Raw genomic sequence first — 11,876 nt, 5'->3', positions numbered from 1 at the left:
GATGAGGAGCTAAGGCTTATGGGAATGAAATGACTTTTCAAAGGTTACATCGAATTGTTCTTTTTATTTAGTGACAATAATTGTGTATGCTATTCTGACTCTATATCCTCTGTTTTGATAATTTGTATCTTTCTGAATCCCTTTATGTTCTCATTCACCATTATTAATGATGTCTAATATCACACAATTTAGTTAATGAGAAATATGATAGGTATATAAAGTATATGAAGTATATCTCATGAAATAAGTAAAAAGTTATATGAAGTAAAGCAAAGGAAGCTTAACCAATCTAAGCTGTCATAACAAGAAGGCCAAAATATCTTAAAAGCTCCTTGGTCAACAATCTATCAATCAACAAACGGTTATTATACATCTACTGGGGACAGAGCCAAGATGGCAGCTTGAAAACAGGGATTTGCTTAAGCTCTCCCCCAAATCCCTCTAAACAAATTCTAGAGTTACAAAATAACAGAGAGAAGCAGGATGGCCTGGATGGTCGCTGGGAAGAGTCTATTGCACTGTGCTGGGAGCAGAGCATAGCCCAGCGTGGGCCTTGCCAGGACAGACCAGGCATGGAGTAGACTAGCTGGAGCAGACCTCAGGGCCCTGAATGACTGAACTGTGGCAGTTACCAGACTTCTCAACCCACAAACACCAAAAACAACTGAGCAGGTCAGTGGGAAAACTGCTGGATCTGGGTGAGGAAAGTGTACGGTCCAGCTGCAGCCCTGGGATGGCAGAGGTGGCAGCAGCAGCTTCAGCAACAGTGGCTGCTGCTGGCCCTAGGCCCACACAATGGGAGGAATCAAGCAGCTGATCAAAGCGGGAGTGCAGAGATCTCTTTGGTGGCACTGAAGCAAGGTTCTCTTGCTTTGCCCTATGTGGATCTGGGTCGTGGTCCTGGTTGGTGGTCCTTGGGGGAGGAGGAGTGCTGGTGTGGCAGAGCTTTGTGGTGGCTGTGGAGAGGGAGTCCTTCTGGTGGTTACACAGCAGAAAAGAGTGCCTGTGCTCACAGACCAGAGCACAGGCCAGGAGAGGAGCATCATACCACCTCAGAATAGAAGTAGCTCTGAAAACAGCAGTGCAAAACCCCTGAAGCTTGGAACAAAGCACTCTCCACTCTGAAAGCAGTCATACCCTGACAAAAAGCTCAAACATCAAGTAATTGGCTAGGAACATGAGCAAGCAGAGTAAAAGGACTCAGACTATAGAATCTTTCTTTGGTGACAAAGAAGATCAAATCATACAACAAGAAGTCAACAAAGTCAAAGATCCTACATCAAAAACCTCCAAGAAAAATGTGAATTGGCCTCAGGCCATGGAAGAACTCAAAAAGGATTTGGAAAATCAAGTAAGAGAAGTAAAGGAAAAATTAGGAAGAGAAATGAGAGTGATACAAGAAAATCATGAAAACAAGTCAATGACTTGCTAAAGGAGACCCAAAAAATATTGAAGAAAATAACACCTTAAAAAATAGACTAGCCCAAATGGCAACAGAGCTCCAAAAAGCCAATGAGGAGAAGAATGCCTTGAAAGGCAGAATTTGCCAAATGGAAAAGGAGGTTCAAAAGACCACTGAAGAAAATGCTGCCTTAAAAATTAGAATGGAGCAAGTGGAAGCTAGTGACTTTATGAGAAATCAAGAAATTATTATACAGCTACTATGTTCTAGGGACTAAACACTTGACCTATGTCAACTTGATAGAAATGGCAGCCAAATGCAACAGTTATTCAAATTATAAACTTGTTTATAAAATCTTAACAAAAAATATAATGGAAGATGATGAGTAGCATCACCCCATAAATCAGAGAGAAGCAATAGAGGGGAAAATCACTTTAAAGAAAAGTTTGAGAGAGCCAATTAAGCAAAGTAATTCTGAGCGCACTGACTGATTATTCTTTCTATTTAGTGATAATAATCATGTATATTGTTCTTCTGACTCTGCTTCCTTTGTTTGAATAACATTTCATCTTTCTTTGTGTTCTCATTCACCAGTATTAATGATGTACAAGATTGAATAATTTCATTGAAATGATAAATGAAAAATATGAAGAGAACTGAAAGACAAAGCAGACTAGGGCTGCTATACCTGGACTCTAATATCAAAGTCCAGGGCACACTTATAGAAGAAGTAGAAATGGCACTAAAAAGAACCAAGTTGGAAAAAGCAGTTGAACTAGACCAAGTATACATAGAGGAGATCCATACTAGAGGTGATAAAATTATGATGACATTGATGGATTGATCCACAAGGTTCAGAAGGAAAGAAGGGAAGATGTCTGTGGTTCAGGAAATAAAACACCTTAGATTTTATTAGTATTGAAAAAAGTGACTGAGAGTAAAAACTACTGAGTGAAATGCTTATGTTCCTATGTGTAACAATTTTTTATGAGAATTATCTAAACTCATTGAGGTGATCCATAATGAAGGTATTAGTAGGGAGCAGGCAGGCTTTCCCAGGCAATTTTCCACAGTGGATCACATCTCTACCATTATACAATTGACTGAAAGATGTAGAGAATACAAAATCCCACTGTGCTTATTATTAGTTGATAACAAAAAAAGTGTTTGCTTCAGTAGAGCAAAATGTCACCTTTTCCAATATCTTTTGGATCTGGGTCTTTTCCAATAAGGCGTCTCCCATCCATATGTAAAAATAATTCAACATTTCTTAAATAAATGAACATCAGAAATAATTTATTAAAAATTTCCCTGATCATAAATGTCAAGTTAGGCATAAAACCTGGGGGCACATATTTCCAATAGTTATAGAGTTATATTTATGGTTACAGTTATTTTTCCAAAAGTTATATAGTTATAAAAACTAAGGCTTTCTTACTAGTAGTGATGGGAACCATTTTGCATCCTCATTCTTGCTCTTGTTCCTTTCCTTTACAATGCTAATATCAATGAGATATAACACATTCTCTAGAGAGACCTCTGGGTCAGAGGCCATACTTTCCACATGGAATCCATTGAACTCCAAACCTAATAGCATTACATGTTCCACCTGAATTATTATTAAGTCCATATCTGTCCCTCTACCTTCAAGGTAAAGTCCTTAAATGACTAAAGTGTTTCCATATTGGTCTTTCCTGAACACGCAAAGACAATTTATTTTCTGTTTTCTTATGATTCAGCTTTTCTCAAATTGTCTGTAAGAACCAAGGAAAGGGTACTAGATTTTGTAAAGTGCTTTTTCAGACCTTATCATGCTATATAAATGCTAGCTATTTATTGTTGTTGTTTTATCCTTGTCGAGCTCTTTAACTACATATTCATCAGTTCCTACAGGAACAGAGATGGGGTCTTTCTGATTTCTTGAGATGGCTTCCCATGTACAGCCAAAATATAAAAGGCCAAAGAATACAATAGTCTTGTATATGGTTATCTCATGACCTGAGGTTCCCATTTTTCTTTGTCAACTTTCCCCAAATTCAACTTTAAGAACAACAAGATTATTGAGATGTAAACCTGTTGGTTAATGCTAAATATTTTGACCCAGGCCTCATGGCACAATCCAATGATTAAGGTTTGGGATTGGAACACAATGAAACATTTGCAGATGAGAAAATTAGTTAAAAAGAACTTTATTTACAACAAAAAGGATTTACTTTACTAAAATCAGACACTCTCCTCTGTGGCCCCCCAAACCACTTCTGCATTCACCAGGCTAGTAACACTGAATCAAAAAGATGTACCAAAATGAGATGTGAACTCCATCAACCCTGCCAACACATGACCCTTCCATCTCCATTTCAATCCTGGAGTTAGGTCTTGAGACTTTTTGAATTTTCTTTGACCACTTTTAGGTCTCTACTTTGTTCTTTCTCTCAGCATCTTTTGGGTGGGGGGACAATAGAGATCAAAGGTGCTAACGCTATATTAGTAAGTTTGTACCTGAGATTCCATGAAATGTGTTTATTTGACTGAATAATTTCTAGTCTTATAGCTCTGAGACCTTCCTGCCTGACACAAAAGAGAGGGGATGAAAAGACGTGGAAGGAGAAGTATGATAGTTATTTTAAAATGTAATGTGTGTGTTGTCAGGTAAGATGTGTATGTTCATAAAAGTTGTCTAAATGCAGCTCCTAGGGAGATATGGATAAAGATCTCCATGACATTGCCTACTATTCTCCAAGGGAGAATTTGATTTAAGCCTAGAGGGAGCCACAAGGCTGGCCACTTAGTTTTCTGAAAGAGGATACCAGATGAGAATTATATTTACCTGCCTTCCTAAATATTTCTAGTCAGGGACATGATTTTTAGGTTGAAGACAATTTCCTGATCACTATCCATAAAAGGGAAAAGGGTGACCTCAAGCTTATGCCCTTAGGCTTGACTCTTTCCAACTAAGTGCTAGTTGTATATAAAAAAAATCACAAATAGTGAATAGTGAGTAAACCCATTTATCTGAATACATATGACACAGAAAGTGGAAAAGTCATAAAGGTTAGAAAATACACAGAGGAAACTCTTCCATTGAGACCAAGATATGCCAATCCAATAAAGAGACATCTCAGTCTCACCAGAGGGGAAATTCTTTGTAGCCTTTAGGGATGAAACCTGGAAATCAGGGCTATATTGAATTATCAACTCCTCTACATTTCTGCTGCTTTCTGAAATTTTTCTCCTTTTCATGAGTTTCTCTTTGAAAAGAGTTTGGAACCACAGAAATCCATATTGAAAGAGAAATCAAGAATTTCCTTCCAAAGCTCTCATGTTGGCTTCTAGGAATGTGATGTTGAGTCTTCTTTCACTCCACCAAACAAGAATCCCTTCTAAGCAGCAGTACGTGAAATATTACAGGCTTTAAACCGGGGTTACACTAGAATCTGAAGAACCATAATGTGGAAGTGTGGTTAGATTTTTTCTTCTTGGCTATGGATGACAGTACTGAGCCAATGGTTGAAAGTCAAAGAGGCAAATTTTTCATTTAAGGTAAGGCAATGTTTCCTACCTATCAGTATCATCCCAAAGTGGGATAGGCTTTTTCAAGATATAGCAGGTTCCCCTATCACAAAGTCAAGTAAGTTACCTGGATGACCACTTCCTGGGTTGGTTGTTGTGGGGATCCCTGCTCATTTATAGATTGAACTAGATGATGTTGGTGAAGTTATTTCCACTTCTGAGATGGCTGTAATTCATTTTAGACCACTCCATGAGAACTACCTAGTCACATCTAGACATAGACAAAGAACCATAGAACCTTAGTGTTTCCTCTGGGTTTTAGGTCATTCAGTACAACATTCATTCCACAAGACTATTCTTAGAATGTAAGTTTATTAATTTTCAGCCCAGTTCTCTTTCTAGGACATCAGAGACCTGGTCCATGCTCAGAGTCTCACATCTTCCTGATCTAAATCCTCTGAAATGAAGGACCGTTCCTTGCTCATCATGGTGGGACAACTTCTGGAAGACATCAAGTTCATATAATCAGGGAATGTTAGAACCTGGCAATAACTTCAGAAATAATCTAATCCAAATGCCCTTCTACATTACAGAGCAGAAAGTTATGGTTCAAAAAGGTGGAGTCAATTGCCCAAAGTCAAACGGCTTGTTAATGGACTCTTAGTCTTTGTCCATCAGCAGCTAGGTGGTACAGTGGATGCTGAGCTTGGAGTCAGGAATCCTTGAGTTCAAATCTGGCCTCAAATACTTACCTCAGATACCAGGGTGACCCTGGACAAGTCCCTTAACCACTGTCTGCTTCAGTTTCCTCAGCTGTAAAATGGGGACAATAATTGAATCTACGTGCCAGAGTTGTTGTGAAGATCAACTGAGATTAGTAAAAGGCTTATCACAGTGCTTGGTATATAGCAAGTGCTTAATAAATGTTTGTTTCCTTTGTCCATTGTTCTTTTCACTACCCATGCTTCTTTTCCCACCCTGCCACAGTTGATGCCTAATTCAGCTCAGCACAATCTAGCCCTATACCTCTCAAGTTAAGATTTGAAGATCAAGAGAAAGGATTTTGCCCTAGTTTAGTTGGGACTAGTGCTAGCCCTGAGGGGTCTCATTCTTCCTGAAGAGGATGCTCAAGTTTCCAGGAACTCCTCTGCCCTGAGGACTATCTTCTTTTAGAAAATGATTTCTTCTCACTTTTCCCCATAACTACCAGGTACCAAGGGAGGCTGGGCAGTTCTTTTGATGGATGTGAGGTTCCATATACTTTTAGCACATATTGCAAATTTAACCTAATGTGTGTTACAGGTCATGACCTCTGACACAATGGACTAAATTGAATTCCAGGGAGTTTTCTCTGTGATAATATCTTTGAAATGTTTGGTTTGCATCTTTAATTTTTCCTGGGTACCTGAAATCTGACTCTTTTCTCTCAAAAGTCCTTCAGCTTCCACAGTTTCACAAAAATTACCAACACAATCTTATAGTATATGAAATTCATGGGAATTTTAAAGTTCTGCTTTATTTCTCATCCCCTTCCCTCTGGGGTTTGTGTGCTTTTATGGGTCTATGTGGATATCAGGAAGTTGGTAACAGCTTCCAGATCCACAATTCTCAGGGGAGCCCTGACCGACCCTGTAGACAGCTTTCTCACACTGAGCCTGTATTTCTCAGTTGAGCTCTTTGCATTGCTGCTTGGTGCCCTACCCCTTTCACCTATCATCCCAACATGTTTCTCTTCCACATGGTTATTGACCCATGTGCTTCCTATACATGATTTCCTATCAATTCCATCCTAAGGTATGTGGAGGTTGGGGAAGGAGGTCTTAGTTCCACTCCTCTTGGTATATCTATTACATTTATAATGCTCATACTGATGGAATGGGATCTATGATTAGAAACTGGTACAACTTATTTTGAAAAAACCCAGAATAGATAATGTGGTGATAGGAGGAACAGAGGAGCATAATATTTTACAAAGGCATAGTCATGTGAAGAAATTTAGGAACTAGATAGGGAAATAAAACATTTGGGTGAAGATTAGTGGAGGCAGAAACAGAATTAGTTTTGTAATTGAAGTATCCTACAAATTACCTTGATAGAAAGAGGAGATAGATGAGTTCAAGAACATCACATATCTGACATGGAAGCATGATGGATGAGTAATGAAGAATGTGAATTATTACATGTCTCCTAGATCTCTTTTTTCCCCAAAGCATATTAGCTAATAATTTTCTGGCTTACCTTAATGAATATTTCATCCTTCAAAAGGGGAAGGGGACAAATAATGAGGAACTTCAATTTTGCACTTGGTTCTCATCAACAAGGAGGAATTGATTACTGAAGTAGATATTATGGGAACTTTGGAGAGAAGTGACTTATACTTCATAGAATTTGTGATACAGTAGAAGAAATCTTGGCATGGTCTGACATACAGTACAGCTATGTCGATATATATATATTTGTAGTCTATATTATGTATATATACATGTTAACACTGACATATATATGTGTATGTTGTATAGGCATGTATATACTATATTGCATTTAGATGTATATGTGCACATATACATCTTTTTATATAGAAGCATACATATATATCTAAACCCTGTTTTAAACAGGCCAAATCTGAATTGTTGTGTTCAGTTCTGGGCACCCCATTTTTAGGAAGCAGATTAATAGGCTAAAGAATGTCTGGGATTGGGGTGGACCTAGAGGGAGATCAGGATGATGAAGGATTTCAAGATCATGTCCTATGAAGATTGGTTGAAAGAATGGAGGTTCCTTAGCCTGGAAAGGAGAAGTCTTTGGAGGAATATGGCAACCATCCTGAATTATTTTAAAGACTGTCATGTGCAAAGGGGATTAGATCTACTCTGGTTCCAGAGGTCAGAACTGAGAGCAATGCATGGGTAGAAATTGCACAGAAGCAGATTTATTCTCCTTGTAAGAAATGAGGAGAATTCAAAAGGGAAATGATCTGCCTCTAGAGATCACAGGCTCAATCTGTCTGGAATTCTTTAAGCAGAGGCTGGATGACCACAGGGTAGATAGGTTGTAACTGGCATTTTCATTCAGGTGCACATCAGCTCCTACATCTGCAGCCCCTTCCAACTCAGAGATTCTGGTTCTTTGATTTGGTGATTAGTAAGGTCTCACCAGATTTTTGATGATGCGTGTAAAAGGGCTTTGGAAATTAAAAAGTGTTGTACAAAGGAAATGCATATCATAATATATTAATGTTAGGTAACGAGAGGGAATGTCCTAAAGACTCCTCTCCCTCTCTCTCCTCCATATTAATACCCCAAGGAAATCAAAATTCAAACCCAGAGAAGGTGTGTTTCTTTGCATTGCCTTCCAGATAATCTTACCTTGTTTTTTATTGTGCCACATGTAAAAGCCCACTCAAGCCAGAATGATAATGACCAGCATTTCCAAGACAGACAAGACAGTATACCAGAGAGGATCAAAAGCAACTAAAGTACCTGAAAGGGGAAGTCATGAAGAGTGGTGAGGAGACTTTCTGGCCAAGTTTGGTTTGGTTTTGATCAGATTCCTCACTGGACAGACTCAGGAAGTGAGTAAACTCAGTTGAATCCTGGCTTCCTGCCAGAGCCAAACCTCACCTCAGTGTCCAAGAAAAGCTCTTTCCAAAAAAATTGGGAGCATGGCCTATAAGAGAGAGTGTGGTTTTAGTCTCCTGGAAATCTGAATTATAAACTCAGAATCTTTGTGCATAGATTTAGTTGTGTAACTCCTTTGCTCAACAATCTTCTTTGGCTCCCCATTGCATAATGAAGAAAACTCATTTGCTTTCATGCTTTTGCTCACACTGTTGAACTCTGTTTTCCTTTCTTCTCCTCCTGACTCTACACTACCCTTCCTGGTCCTCTTTGCTCTCCATTCCTAGAATGTCCTCTCCCCTTGTCTTGAGAGACAGCATAGTACAGTGACTAGAGTGCTGGCTCCAGAGTTAGGAAGATGTGGGTTCAAATTCTGCCTCCATCCTAACACCAGGCATCTTCCCGTGGAGGCACTGGGACCTTCTTTCCCTGCCACCTTACCCAAAACAAAGGAACACCTAAGCCTGTGTTGTTATTTATTAGGAAAGGTTTGAAAATCTACTGTCTTATGATACTTGAACTCTCTTTTCCTCCTTCAAAATACCCATGTTTCATAGTCAAAGACCCAACAGGCTAAAATCCCGTTCCTTAGTTACTATTATCTGCTCCTTCATCCCATCCACCTTGATGTTGATCCTTCTGAGTCCCAACTCCCTGCTCTTCTTTCTTTCCACTCTGAGCTCTGAAAGCCTCATTATATTGTTAACACACTATCTTTCATAGTCTCTTCCTCACACATTCCAATATTCCTTGTTTCCCCCTAGAAAACTATATTACTGGCCATCCTCTCATGTAGGGATGTACCTTCTCTCCTTCTATTGATTTCAACCATGATTATGCTACCTCCTATGTGACAGGCACTGAGTTAGGTGCTATGCATAGAAAGGAAAAATCCAGAACAGCCCCTGCCCTCAAGGGGCTTATATTGTACTAGATCTACATGTATATAGATGAATAAATGCAAAATATATATACAAAATAAATACATAATATAATCCATGTCCCAGAACCATGAGCTCTTAGCTCAAATGAACTGGTTTCAATCCTGTGACTCTTAAAAAAATCATGCTCTTTCTTTGATTATGCCCCAGCTCAGAATATACTTGGGAAGTCTCAGGATGCAGCTTCTACACAGGTCATATTAGCTGTTTTTATTGTTCCGTTGTGTCCAATTCTTCATGACTACATTTGGGGTTTTCTTGGCAAAGGTACTGGAACAGTTCGCCATTTCCTTCTACAGCTTCTTTTACGATGAGGAACTGAGACAAACAGGGTTAAATGACTGGCCCAGGGTCACAGAGCTAGTAAATAAGTGTCTGAGGCCAGATTTGAACTCAGGGAGATGGGTCTTCCTGACTCTGGGCCTAGCACTCTATCCACTCTGCCACCTAGCTGCCCATGTGTTATATTACCTTGGCCAGATTCTGGTTCTATCTACTGGCCACCATTTAATTTTCCCTTCTTTCTCGAGGAGTTTAGCATTATCTACACTCTAATCACTGTCCTTATACTTGAGGGTTTCAAAATCTATTTTTTCCCCACTCAAGCATCCTGGTCTTTCAATTCCTTAATCTCTACTTCCTTGATCTAGATCTTTACTTCGCGGTGTTCTGATAGATGTTTAACAACTGGCTCTCTTAAAAAAAATGCACTTACAATGCACTTTTAAGTTTAATGTGTATAATTAACCTGTTCCTATATCTAGAACAGTTGTGTCAAACTCATACAGAAAAATACATAAGGATCCAGGCAGGTAGCATATCAATTTAGTTTACCATTACATCTTTTTTTTAAGAGGGGGAAGGCAGGGCAATTGGGGTTAAGTGACTTGCCCAAGGTCACACAACTAGTAAGTGTGTCAAGTGTCTGAAGCCAAATTTGAACTCAAGTCCTCCTGACTCTAGGACCTGTGCTCGACTCACTGTGCCACCTAGCTGCCCCTACTATTATGTCTTTATCTAATCTGATTTCTGCTTTCACTCTGCTTGTCTAATACTTCTGGACTGAACAATCAATAAAGCAATAAAGTGTTCCCTCATTTTTAGCTATTGTTGATTTCTGAGGTGGAGATGTTCACACTGAAAATTTAACAATTGACTCCCAGCACAGCCCTGTCTCTATCTCAGTTATAAAGGAATGATTGTACCATTTATCTCACCACTGCCCATAAATATTTGACTTCCATGATTCAAGGACTTTGTTGTTCCTCTCTCAGACCATGATATCGTATCTTTCCACCTCTAATTCTGCCTCATTCTTCTTCAGCCTATTCTTCATCTTCCTCGTGGCCTGCAGTTGCTCTCCCCCTTTCCAGCACACTACCTCTTCCTTGACTTCACTTCTGTCCCCTCACATTCTTGACCTAATTGATTGATCAATTAATCAACAAGCATTTGTTAAGTGCTGCTCTGTGCCAGGCCCTGCCCCTTGGTGGTAGGGAAATGTAGGCAAAAATGAAACATTCTCTCTTTTCCAGGAGCTTATGTCCTATCTGAAGAAACAATATACACATATTTAAGACTATATAGAAAACAAGTGGAGGATAATTTAGGAATTACTTTTATCTGGTGAAATTAGGAAAGGCCTCATGTAAGAGATCATTTTTGTTATGCATAAAAAGAAAAAAGGGATTCTAAGAGGTGGAGTCAAGGAGGGAGGGCATTCCAAACAAAGGCACTGATTATACAGAAGCATAGAGAAGAGCCAGAGTGTGTTGCTTGAAGAAAAGCCAGATGGCCAGTTTGGCTTAAATACGGTTTTCCTGAAAGAGGTTAATGTGTAATAAATTTAGAAAGACTGGCCATAATCAGGTAGTGAAGGACTTTAAATGCCAAACAGAAGAGTTCGTATTTGGACCCTAGAAGCAATACAGAATCACTGAACCTTGTTAAGCAGGGAAGTGACAGAGTTAGGCCTATGCTTTAGGAATATCACTTTGTCAGCCATGAAGAAAGGGGATCAGAGAGGGGAGAGACTGGAAGTTATAAGAAGAATGAAGGAAGGAAAAATAGGATTTATTGAGTGCTATTGAGTGAGAAATAGAAAAGCAAGGCAATTCCTCCTGTCATTAACCTCAAGTTCTAGTAAGAAGACAAAATACATGTGAAATTTCAGTTCTAAGTCAGTTAGAGAGGCCCCATGGTCCTTCGAGAACATTGGCAAAATAGATGGTAATGCATTTTCTTTACTATGTGAGGGAGTGAGGAGTAAGAAGACTGGAAAGGTAGGAGGAGGCTAGGATATGAAGGGCTTTGAATGCCAGGCAGAGCATCTTATATTTGATCCTGGAGGCAATAGGAAGCCACTAGAATTTATTGGGTAGGGATAGGGGAGGTGGGGTGACATGA

The sequence above is a fragment of the Trichosurus vulpecula genome, chromosome 4, assembly GCF_011100635.1.
Source record: "Trichosurus vulpecula isolate mTriVul1 chromosome 4, mTriVul1.pri, whole genome shotgun sequence".
NCBI classification, from domain to species: domain Eukaryota; kingdom Metazoa; phylum Chordata; class Mammalia; order Diprotodontia; family Phalangeridae; genus Trichosurus; species Trichosurus vulpecula.
This window is presented reverse-complemented; position numbering follows the sequence as displayed.